Source organism: Beta vulgaris, chromosome 8 (genome assembly GCF_026745355.1).
Source record: "Beta vulgaris subsp. vulgaris cultivar EL10 chromosome 8, EL10.2, whole genome shotgun sequence".
Classification (NCBI taxonomy): domain Eukaryota; kingdom Viridiplantae; phylum Streptophyta; class Magnoliopsida; order Caryophyllales; family Amaranthaceae; genus Beta; species Beta vulgaris.
Window position 1 is genome coordinate 35,315,843 of NC_079209.1, and position 11,249 is coordinate 35,327,091.

Below are 11,249 nucleotides of genomic sequence, written 5' to 3' on the forward strand. Positions count from 1 at the left end.
ATCACCAAAATTCGAAATAAAATTATTTTTCGAACAATAAAATTTTCAGACAATAATTAAAAAAATATTCGGACTCCTAAAAAAAATTCGATCTTCTGAAAATTATATAATAATATATTCCTATAAGTTTTTCAAAACGAATAAGTAGGAGCAATTCTAAAGTTTACGCAAATAACTAGTAAGTTAGTTAGGCGTCTAAAAGTTTTAAAAATAACCTAAAGCTCTCACATACCACTTTGTAACACCCCGAAAATTCTCTCTTTTCAGAAATACCTTTCAATATAAAACATAAAGAATTACCAAAGCATTATCGCCCATGTGATAACGTATCAGCTTATTCAGAATTTTGCAGCGAAAAACATATAACTAAACTTCATACTCTAATATAATAAATAAATAAATAAGTACTTAAAACCAAACATACTATAAATGTTTACTCAAATCAAACTTAATATAATATGTTCCTACTAATACAGAAAATATAATACTAAATTACACAAGCTCTCCATTTCTAGATTCCCAATAATGCAACATCTGCGAACCTGTAAATGTCAATGCTCTAAAGAATCTGCTCACCAGAATGGGTCATCACAGGATCAATAAGGCAAAGCCATGATCAACAATCACAAACAAAACACGTAATCAGCAAAGCCGAGTACTACATAGTAAAACATAAACATTTCTAACATGATACTAGTAGATAACATGCAGGGATAAATAATAATATAACAATATAACATTCTGCAGAAAACTTCTACTGAACTAAACTTTACACATCTTTTTATTACTTTAATGGGATAGTTATTGGACTTGAGTTGTCTTATTTAAACTTGCCTTCACCTAGGAAGATGAAATATGGGCGTAACTCCGTATTTCAGAATGACCTACGATATCGATGAACCTTTTGAAAAATAGGATTGGTGATCAATCCATTACCCAGAAAGCCATGGCACGCTCACCATGTAACCCAACTCCGAAATGTCCAACTTTAGACGTGCACCAGTCTAAAGTCTATGACTATCCAAGTTACACTTTACGTGATTTACAATTTATTACTTGTTATGACACACACAAGTAACACAAAAATATCAAATCAAACATTCACAACTGAACTTCTTTTATCTTAAGATTTAATAAATGATCACACAACTTACAATCCAAGATTACTTTCTTTTAATCTCAATCTTTTTTATTTTGTTGAACCTAGCCAACAATCAATCTTACCTTTCAAAGGCATAACTTCTCAACTTACCAAATAAGACCCACAATCCTCATGAAGTAGTGAAAAATAACAATATAAGGAAACACATGAATAAACATGATTCAATCTCAATAATATATTAATTCCCCCGTGTGAATTAATAAATAAAGTTCCTATCCACATGCTTGCATCAATAATTCCATACAAACATGACAATCTTTAACTCATAATCAATCTCATAAGGCATAAAACATGTAAAATCCAATCATACGAGTAATCACATACGAACTTATAAAGTTCCTATACATGATACTACAACTTTTCCTTCTTAAATCATGATACCAAATCACATAGCACACAGATGTGTACATACCTTGTGTCAACCAGTTGATAGGCCACCTTTAATTCCTTAAAAGTCACCTACTGAATATTCTCCGCCTAAATAATCAATATAAACTAAAATCAATACTCTAGATAAAATACAACCACTTTAAAATGTAACACCCCCAAAATCCATACACGTCTACGACTACGTCGCATCGACTTTGGGTGCATTACCGTCGCGATGAAACACAAGGCTTAATAAGAAGAATGTTAACTCAAATCATTGTCTCGAAAACTGAAATGCAGCGGAAATAAAAATGTTACTACAACTCGGGAATCATCAATGACCCCTTTTATACAAACCACAAACTAATTAAGTAAATCATAATAGTTTTTAAAATGCTTAACTAAACGCGTTAAAGTTCCAAGATTAAAGACTATCCCTCGTATGCTTGATATCATGCAGCAGCACCAGTACACCTAGTCTGCTCCCCATTGTAGCATCAATGGTTCATCATAGGTCAACAAACACATAGTAACACACAATCAGCTATGCTGAGTACATAGTAAACCATTGAATGCATAAAACATAAACAAAGCAACAATGATCATTCCTAGACATGATATTACAATAACATTACATCCTTTACTTTGTATTTAGTTGGCAGCCAACGAGCACCGTCATCTTACTAGAATCATACGGGTTACTTAATCCTTAATAGACAACTTGGTCTATTAGATGAAATGCAAATACGGTTTCTTCCGTCTCACACCCATCACCTTAGTATGCATACCCCCCAAGATCGTACAGAACCTTCCGCCTAGTTGAGTTATCAAATTTATAAGGACAATACTGTCGTCACAGTAGGCCTGCGTAGGAGTGTAAAACAAGTCCCACACTCCCCCCATTGTTCATCACTTGTAGGGAGTCCAACTACAAGTTATTGCCATAGTTCATTCTTAATACTGTCTATTCATATCACAATAACATAGAATCATTTAACATATTCTCTTAGTTACAATACTCAAATCTTTTCTCTTGTAACACTCTTGTTACAAACCATGGATCAGATAATACAAATACAATGCTCATGTTCATAATATGATAGAATTACGCATTTCAATGCCACATCAATTTCCAATCATAAACATGTTACCGAACAATCTCGACAATCAAAATGTTCCCTATCATGATTCGAGGTTTCGATAGAATAAATCACAATCTAATCATGATACTAGTACTTGCAACTAAAATGGTACGCGTACGTACCTTGTAACGGAGAATTTTCGTTGTCTTAACCAAACGTTCCGCTTATGAAATTGGGACCTAAACGATTAAGTAAACTTCAGTGCTATGTCCTTGATAATATTATCAGCTAATACGTAACTAACTATAACGACTTAGTAATTCGAAGTATAAACGATAGCTAATTTCATTCTTTTCTATTCTATTGAGCTTAGCGTCTTTTAAGAGTCAATGTTAGTTAGCCAAACTTATTTTAGTTAGTTTAATGACCTAATACCTTTACCAAGTCCATTCAAGTCATATGTCCAATCAAGTCTTATGTCCAATACTCCAAAATCAGGTTCGCATAGCAAGGTTATACTTCAAACTAATGAACAATAATCTACTTTCTTTACTTCCCACCTTACTTAATCACAACACTTTAAACTAGATTTACAACTTAATCAGATTAATAACTTAAACTAATTATACAACCTAATTAGTTACTAATTTACTCAAATTACAAATTAATTACTTACAACTTAAATTAATTATAAAAACAGAATAATACATATTAAACCAATATACTATCATATAATACATATTAGGTTTTATACCACTGAATCTCGCCGGCATTAAACACCGGCAACCGAATTCCGGCAATACTCGCTCGCCACGCAGCCATAAACGGTCGTGCTGCTGCTTCGCACGCCACCACCCACAACCGGTCACCTTGCTTCGCGCGACGCAATCGAGCCACAGGCCATGCTCGACTCGCACGCACATCAACCTTGTCACAAAAACCGATGCTCGCACAAGCCCCTCAAACTCCCTCGCTCGCACCCTCGAGTCGTCACACAGACCTCCGAACGCCACACCCAACGCCCTCGTCGAATCCTCGTCGCTCGCACTCGCACAGTTCGAAACTCGTCGCACACAACACCCTCGTCGCTCGCACAGATCCTCGAGCACTCCCCTCTGCTCGCACAACCTCGAACCACGAATTGTTCGCACGATTCTCGTACACACTCGAGCAGCCCCTCGCACACCCGACCGCTCGAATCCTCTCCTTCACTGCTTGTGTCACACACTCTCGCACGCCTCGCACCACGCACTTTGAAGCTTAGAGGGAAACAGCGAGGGAGAAGAGAAGAGAGGAGAGAGAAACTGAGAGAGAAGGAGAGAGAGAAACGGCTGAGGGAGGGGGAAAGAGAGAATTAGGGTTTTCTTTTTTTTTTTCTCATTTAATTATTATTATTCTTTCCAATTTATACTTGGCAACTCTAGGTCTTGTAGGACTCGATTTAGTTTATTCATTTCGAAATTAAAATAAACCGAACGATAATAGAATTACGTTAAAGTTGTAAACGTACTCCAACTGTATTATTATTAATTTTTTGTAAATAATCTTAAAATACCTTTTAATTATATTCTTTATATTTTCTTAATTATAAGGAATTAACTCCAAAAATACGGAGTATTACATATATAATTTAAATCCGTTTTGAAAATATTCAAAAGTTGTTTTTACTATTAAAACTTCAATTACTTTTAATATCTAGCATAGTATTACTATACTAGTAATTAAAATCCTTACAACTCCATTATCAAAGCCTTTTCTGAAATTCCAGCGACTTATAAAATTATAAAACTCTCTTCAAACATATGTAAACATGCTTAAATTTATAATTTAAAACAATCTCATAGTTGATAACATGATAGTATGATTTTCCAATTATTAACACCCTACAAATCCATCCTTTGATGATTAAAAACTCAATCTAAAAATAATAAACAAATTTAAAAATTTATTCTTTAATACATAATATATATAAATCAAGATTCTTTATTAAAACAGTAAATTAAAGTCGATAACCATGATTAGTATTAAAATAAAACATAAAAACATGGTCTTTAATGGAAACTTGAGGAAGAAGAAAAGAAATTAACCAACAATTCAAAGAACCAAGAAGAAGGATGAAAGGCGCTTAAAATCAGGAGCACGCAGCAACAATTGACACACAAGATTGATGGTTTTGAAGGTTTTGTGACGTTTCTTGTCGAAGAAGAAATGTTAGTGCAGAAGAAGAAAACTTGAGAGAAATTAGAACCAAAAAAAACGTGAGGAGAGAGAGAATAAGAGATGGCCGGAAATTTTGAGTGTGAGGAGGGAGAAAATAAATGGGTCCAAGGTATTTATAAAGAAGCTTTTTCTTTTGGGCTTAGGAAAAGGAGATTGGGATCAAATAGAGTTAGATGATGAATATGATAAATGAATTAGAACTCCTAACATCAATATAAATCCTTTTTCTAATCAACTTAGAATTTTGGGTTACTCAAGCCCATGTAGACTTCTTTTCCAAATCAAATTAGTATTTCAAAAAAATTTCAAAGCATGCCTAAATAAAATATTTTTAACTTTCTTAAAGCCTTAAAATAATTCTTTTGACTTCTAAAATAGTCAACCATCTTTAAATAATTATGTTGAACCCTAGTTTTGATGATGACAAAGGAACAAAGATGCAAACTAAGTAGTGGACTAATGAGTTATTTAAGTGCGTGAATTTTAAGGTGTCATTGAAAGGAACAAAGAGAATACTAAGTCAAGAAAGAAATCAAGTGTGGACTTTGAAGATTAAGTGAAGATGTTTCCCTAATTGATACTGGAGCAACATTGGAGCAAGAAGAATAAAGCAAGGCGTTTTATTTCTAGTTCCATTGTAAAGGAACGAGTAAAGACGGTAAGGAACTATGGCAGTTTTATTTGAGAATGATAGTTTGTTCCTTTGTAAGGAACAGACGAATTGGCACTAAACTAATATGTTACAGGAAATAACAAATAAAAGGAACTAGACTTAGGCTTCAAGCATTACAACGGTACATTAATGACAGTTGAGTAGATAATGCCTAAAATATAGGTAACCGTTTTTATCTAAGAGAAAATCCGATTTTATGGAAAATCATTTTAAGGAAAATATTTTGTTTTTCAAAAAGATAATAAAAATATTAATCTGTTTTTACGGATTTTAATTAAAGATAATATTTTTATTAAAAGAACTTAATTTCAGTTTTAATATTTAATATGTTTTAAATTAAATCTGATTTTCGAGTAATGCTCAAAGTAGTTACTATAATCTAGGAGCAGTAACTAAAACCACACCCACGTCTGAACAGTGATCATGGGACCATGGGATGTTTTGAGGAACGTGTTCCTTGGGGTAAGGAACATCATGGGATAATGGTTTTTCATAAATGCACGTTTTAATTCCCACGTTCTAAATTACTGTCACTATAAATAATAATGTCTAAGTAAGTTCCAAAGTGTGTCTGACTAAGTGATTTAGTGAGTTTAACTAATTAAAGTGTCAGTGCCTTCATTCTCTCATAATAGCCTTTTGTTCTTTGATTTCTTACTCTAATTCCACTAAGCTTATTTCGATCAATTGTATTTTGGTTTTTGGGGGTAAGGGGACTTTGAGTGAAGTTCTGTAAGAGAGAAGCTTTGAGTAAAGCAAGTAAGAGTGAGAAAACTTCAAGTGAAGTTGAGAGGAACTGTTGTTAAGGGAACAGTGGCTCGGGAACTTGAGTTTAGGAACTCAAGGTGTGGCTCGCAAGTAGAATTAGGTTGTAACAAAGTTGTTTCGCCTAATTATGAAAGAGTTGAGTTTAAAATCCCTAGTGGTCAAGGTTGTTTCTTCTTGTTGGTCCCAAGAAGTTTTTCCTCGTAAAAATCCCTTGTGTTCCTTTCGCTTGTTTATTTGTTTAAGTTTAAATTTCCGCAAAAAGTTACGTTTATTTTTACACATACAATTCACCCCCCCTCTTGTAGTGTTCCTAGTGAAATAACAAATTAAATCCTTTAAAACTAAATTATGTTTAAATATAAATATATAAATACTAAATTATATTTATAAAGTCCATAAAACTACGGGGGATTACAGTGTACCCCTCTTAAAAGAAGTTTCGACCCAAAACTTGACACGGAAAACTCCCACATTTTCAAAAGTTTGAAACTCATCTTTCCTTTAAAAAATATTGTGCCTATTATGTGCACATTTTTGCTAACTTAAAACAAACGAAGGAACTAATGAAGTCAAAAGATCTAAAATTGATTTACAAATGAATCAATATGAACTATTCTCCATGAAGACTAAGGAAAGTATTCAAGAGATGTTTACTCGTTTCACTAACATTATTAATGAGTTAGCTTCTCTTGGAAAGTTTATTTCATCAGAGGAACAGGTTCGAAAGGTTCTTAGGAGTCTTCCTAACGCTAAATGGATGGCTAAGGTCACTGCTTTACAAGAAACAAAAGATTTCACTAAGTTCAATTTGGAACAGCTGGTTGGGTCTCTTATGACTCATGAGCTTCACCTTGACATTGAGTATTGTGAAAGCTCCAAATTAAAGTCCATTGCTCTCAAAGCAGATGATGAAGATGACTCTGACACAGAAGAAGAGGAAGCATCACTCATGGTTCGAAAATTTCGAAAGATGTACAGGAACATGAAAAATGGGAACTTTAAAGGTAAGACTAAAAAGTTTTCTGACAAAGCTGCTTGTCATAAATGTAGAAGTACAGATCACTTCATCAAGGAATGTCCACTTTGGGAAAATGATAAAACCAAAGAAAGGAACAAGGAACACTTTGCTGAAAGGAACAAAGAATCAAAGGCACCTTTCTCTAAGGCAAACGTTCGAAAGGCAATGATAGCTGCTTGGGGAGATTCAGAAACGGAAGAGGAAGAAGAACAACAAACTGAAGAAACTGCAAATTTTGCCTCATGGCAAACATTGATGAAAAAAAGATGAAGAAAATGTTGAGGTAAGCAACATGGACTTGAGTCAGACTAGATTTCAAAACTAGGCTGAATATATGATCTTCTTTATGATGCAATTCTTGAATGTAGAGATGAACGTGAAAAACGTGAACAAACTGAACAAGCCTTAAAGTCTGCAAAGAACACATAGAATGGCTTAAGAAAATGAGAACAATGTTGAAACAGATTCTTTGATTTGTTTGAATAAACTTAAAAATCAAAGAATATTATGAAAGTGTAAAAATGAAAATTATCTAATCAATTTAGAAATTTCACACTTGAAAGAGTTTGTCCCTGTTCTAAGTTCCTTTGATATTAGATCAACCCCTTTGAAAGGTACAGATCTGAGATCAAAATTTGAATAAAGAAAAAACTGTTTTGAAGGAACAGATCTGTAATCTTAAGAAGGAACTGGTTGTTGCAAGGAACAAAGGCAAAATGATGGCTGTTCCTAAGTGGATTGAGAAACCACAGACCAAGAGAAAAGAAGGTCTTGGTTTTGAAAACTACAAGAAAAAAACAAGACATAGCGATAAATTCTGTATGTATTGTGGAAAGGTAGGCATTACATAAACAATGTCAACTAAAATCTGAGATGATTGGCAAGAATGTGAAATAAGTAAAAAAAAAAGGTTGTTAAATCATGTCCTAGTCGAGAACAGGAACCCACGAAAGAAGGGGTTCCTACAACTAATAATTAGTTGATTTTTGCAGGTTGGAGTGAGGGGGAACAACATATGGTATCTTGATAGTAGTTGTTCCAAGCACATGACAGGAGGCAAAACTAAGTTTCTCTCACTCTCAACCTATGAAGGTGGAAGTGTGACATTTGGTGACAATAAGAAAGGTAACATAGTTGCATGGGCAAGGTTGGTAAGTCACCATCACACTCCATTGAGAATGTATTTTTAGTTGAAGGTCTAAAACATAATCTATTGAGTATTTCCCGATTCTGTGACAAGGGAAATGTAGTCGAATTTAATAACGAAAAATGCTTGATCATTAACATTAAAACTATGAAGGTTATTTTGGAAGGAACAAGTAAAAGGAACACATATATTGTGGATCTTGATCTTGTTCCTAAAATCAACTTAATGTCTTAGTGTAATTGAAGATGATTCACTCTTTGGCATAAAGGTCTAGGACATGCTAGCTTTTCATTACTTGAAAACTTAGATCAAAAGATCTTGTTTGGGATTACCATCCATAAAATTTCATATTGATCAAGTTTGTGATGCATGTGCACGAGGAAAGCAAGTTAGATCCTCTTTCAAATCTAAAACGATAGTAAGTACCACTAAACCATTAGAACTAATTCATATGGACTTATGTGGACCTATGAGAATTCAAAGTAGAAGTGGAAAGAGGTATGTATTAGTTATTGTCGATGACTACATGGGTTATTTTTCTCTCTAGTAAAGATGAGACTTATGATGAGTTCCTTGTCTTTGCTAAAAGAGTTCAACATTGAGTGGTCATAAAATAATGCATATAGATCGATCATGGAAAGAATTTGAAAATTATAAATTTGATGACTTAAGCAGAGATAATGGCCTGATCATAATTTTTCTGCCCCTAGAACACCACAACAAAATGGTGTTGTAGAAAGGAAAAATAGAACTTTGGAGGAAATGTCTAGAACCATGTTAATTGCTAGTGAACTTCCAAGGAACTTTTGGGCTGAAGCTGTTAATACTGCTTGTCACATAATTAATCGTGCCATGATGAGACCATAATTAACAAAACTCCTTATGAGCTTTACTTTGGAAAGAAACCAATATCACTTATTTTAGAACATTTGGTTGCAAATGTTTGTGCATAATAATGGAAAAGATAATCTTGGAAAATTTGATGCAAGGAGTGATGAAGCAATATTTTAGGATACTCATCACATAGTAAAGCTTATAGAGTTATAACAAAAGAACTATGTGTGTGAAGAGAGTATTCAATAATCTTTGATGAATCTGACAAATACAGGTTGATGACTATGAGATTGGGTTGTTACAACCAAGCGAGAAAAATGCAGATTCAAATGAAGAAGAAGAAGTAAAAGAGGATGGGAACAAAGAAAATAAAAATAATCACAACAATGGTGTTCCTGTTCCTCAAGGTAAAGAAGTTGTTCCTGTTCCTCAAGATGAATGAATAGAGTCTACTGTGGCTAATAGAGGAACAACGGATCATAATTCCTCATCTACTCAAGGAACTCACGAGGAACAAACTGTTCCTATAAGAGAGTTTCAACCAAAACCTTGGATACAACAAAAGTCACATCCAATGGAACTCATAATCAGTGATATATATCAAAAGGTACGCAAACTAGATCTCATTTAAGGAATTTTTGTGTATTTCATGCGTTCCTATCAATGATGGAACCAAGAAATCATGAAGAAGCCTAACTGACTCTGATTGGATACTGCATGCAAGCTGAATTAAATGAGTTCGAAAGAAACAAGGTATGGCATCTAGTTCCCTTCTAAACAAAAAAAGTAATTGGCTTAAAAGGGTGTTTAGAAAAAACTAGATGTATGGAACCATTGTCAGAACAAAGCTAGACTTGTAGTAAAAGGTTAAATCAACAAGAAGGAATAGATATGAAGAAACCTTTGCTCCTGTAGCTAGATTAGAAGCCATTAGAATTCTTAATTGCATTTGCTGCTTCATGGGATTTAAATTATATCAAATGGATGTTAAGTGTGCATTTCTAAATGGCTATTAAATGAAGATGTATATGTTGAACAACCCCAGGCTTTGAAAACAATAATCTCCCAATACATGTCTACAAGCTTGATAAGCTCTTTATGGGTTAAAACAAGCGCCTAGATCATGGTATGAGAGATTATCAAAGTTCCTTTTAGAAAACAATTTTAAAAGAGGAAAGGTTGATAAAACCTTGTTCCTAAAATCGAAAGGAACTGACATTTTACTTGTTCAAATATATGTTGATGACATCATATTCGGAGCAAAATGAAACATTATGCAAAGAATTCTCAAATCTCATGAGTAATGAATTTGAAATGAGTATGATGGGTGAGTTAAATTTCTTTCTTGGTACAAATCAAACCAACTGAAAAAGGAATAATTGTTCACCAACAAAAATACATAAAGGAACTATTAAGAAATATGGCCTCGAAAATTCAAAGATAAATCACACTCCTATGGGAACTTCAACTAGATTAGATGAAGACTCCATAGGAACAAGTGTTGATCAAACAAAATATAGAGGAATGATTGGTTCACTTTTGTATCTAACTGCTAGTCGTCCAGACATAGCTTTCAGTGTTGGTTTGTGTGCTAGATTTCAAGCAAATCCAAAGAGTCTCACCTTAGCTGTGAAGAGAATTCTTAGATATCTTAAAGGAACAGATGATCTTGGACTCTACTATCCAAGAAGTGATACATTTGAGCTAAAGGATATGCAGATGCAGATTATGCGGAGATCTTGTAAATAGGAAAAAGCACCTCAGGTATGGTTCAATTCTTAGTCATAGTTTAGTTTCTTGGAGTACCAAGAAACAAAACACAGTTGCTTTATCCACTGCTGAAGCAGAATATGTAGCTGCTGCTGCATGTTGCTCTCAAATGCTTTGGATAAACAACAACTTGTGACTATGGAATAAACTTTAATTGTGTTCCTATTTATTGTGATAATACTAGTGCCATTAGTATTTCAAAGATC

At 33.7% G+C, this 11,249-nt stretch overlaps 1 long non-coding RNA gene across 1 annotated transcript; it reads right to left on the minus strand.

Moving 5' to 3' along the window:
• Positions 1–1,653: 1,653 nt before the first annotated feature.
• Positions 1,654–4,306, minus strand: LOC130589779 (uncharacterized). The gene is made up of 3 exons (XR_008967423.1): positions 3,368–4,306; positions 2,796–2,852; positions 1,654–2,010 (listed from the first exon to the last, which is right to left on the minus strand). It is a non-coding gene; the product is annotated as an uncharacterized LOC130589779 (long non-coding RNA).
• Between the last annotated feature and the right edge of the window lie 6,943 nt (positions 4,307–11,249).